The sequence below is a fragment of the Mirounga leonina genome, unplaced genomic scaffold (assembly GCF_011800145.1).
Source record: "Mirounga leonina isolate KUSES-001 unplaced genomic scaffold, KU_Mleo_1.0 Mir_95, whole genome shotgun sequence".
NCBI classification, from domain to species: Eukaryota; Metazoa; Chordata; class Mammalia; order Carnivora; family Phocidae; genus Mirounga; species Mirounga leonina.
Genome location: NW_023270865.1, coordinates 9,353,483 through 9,355,500, shown reverse-complemented (window position 1 = coordinate 9,355,500; position 2,018 = coordinate 9,353,483).

Sequence of the window (2,018 nt, the reverse complement as noted above, 5' to 3'; positions counted from 1 at the left end):
AGAAAGAAAGAAAGAAAGAAAGAAAGAAAGAAAGAAAGAAAGAAAGAAAGAAAGAAAGGCTTAACCTGCCCCAGAGATTTGTTGTATATCTACTTTTTTAAAACACAACTTCTTAAAGAGTTTGTTTATTTGTTTATTTGAGAGAGAGACAGACAGAGCACGAGCAGAGGGTGGGGCAAAGGGAGTGGGAAAGAGACAAGCAGACTCCCTGCTGAGCATGGAGCCTGATGCAGGGCTCAATCCCAGGGCCCTGAGATCATGACCTGAGCCAAAGGCAGACACTTAACTTACTGAGCCACCCAGGCACCCTTAAAACACAACTTTCAGTTACTCCAGAATTACAGGTTATAGGAGAAATATATTAGTCTAATAACTACCATAATGATATTTTTTTCAATGGAGTTGCAATTTGTACAGTGTTTTCAGTGCTAATATCGATGAAAGAAATTAATTTTGTGTTTATGACCATGAAATATGACAATTCAGAAGGTGTATTGATGGCATAATTGTTTCTCTAAAATTAAAAAGTTATCTAGCTCATTAAATCTAATGAATCAGTATAAATGAATATTTCCACATATAATTATAATAGAAAGGACAAAGAAAGAGAGTAAAAAAAAATAAACGATGGTATTTTACCTACCTCCACATCTACCTTCCTTTCCTTACCCTACATTCTTTTATTGTTTTGTATTATTTCTTTTTTTTATGATGTTTACCATAATACTGGATTTGCTTCATTAAAGTTTTTTGTGATTCTCTGTCTCTTCTGTGTGTGTTCTTCTGGTGAGTGTTAAGGAGACAGAGAGACAAGAGGGATTTGACCTAGATATGGAATGCTCAGTTTCAAAGAACAGGGCCAGTAGGAGGGAATCCTCCCATGTCTCATGATTTGAGAGCAGATTTGAAAGTGACAGGAGTGCAAGGAAGTTTTATGGTACTCAGAAATAACCATTTTTGCTTATTGTGTGAAATTTTCTTGTTCTTTTTTTCTTTTTATGTTATGTTAGTTGCCATACAATACATCATTAGTTTTTGATGTAGTGATCCACGATCCATTGTTTTCGTATAACACCCAGTGCTCCATGCAGTACGTGCCCTCCTTAATACCCATCACCGGGCTAACCCATCCCCCCTCCCTCTCCCCTCTAAAACCCTGTTTGTTTCTCAGAGTCCATAGTCTCTCATGATTCATCTCTCCCTCCAATTCCCCTCCCCTCCTTTTTCCCTTCCTTCTCCTAGTGTCCTCCATGCTATTCCTTATGTTCCACAAATAAGTGAAACCATATGATAATTGACTTTCTCTGCTTGGCTTATTTCACTTAGCATAATCTCCTCCAGTCCCATCCATGTTGATGTAAAAGTTGGGTATTCATCCCTTCTGATGGCTGAGTAATATTCCATTGTATATATGGACCACATCTTCTTTATCCCTTCATCTGTTGAAGGGCATCTCGGCTCTTTCCACAGTTTGGCTATTGCGGACATTGCTGCTATGAACACTGGGGTGCATATGGCCCTTCTTTTCACTACATCTGTGTCTTTGGGGTAAATACCCAGGAGTGAAATTGCTGGGTCATAGGGTAGCTCTATTTTTAAATTTTGGGGGAACCTCCACACTGTTTTCCAAAGTGGCTGTACCAACTTGCATTCCCACCAACAGTTCTTGTTCTATTTGATAATGTGATTGAACCTACTTCAAGGACCTAAAATGTACATCAGATGCATTGGTACAGATCCTGTCAGGCTCTCCAAAACATCATCTGGTGAGAGTGTCAAATGAGCAAAATAACTGTGTTCCCAAGAACAACTAAATATTGTCCATGAGCGGGGAAGGTGATGTAATTTCTGCAATGTGAGTGAGGGGAATGTAGCAATGCCAGTATGCCTCAGAGTCGGCTTGGGCACTGACATAAACTGAGGAGAATATTAATTTGATGTTGGCCTTGTCCAGTTTATTTGCATTTTGCTAAACCACCAAGTAGGAATATCAGATAAACTAGTATATGCATGGGAAT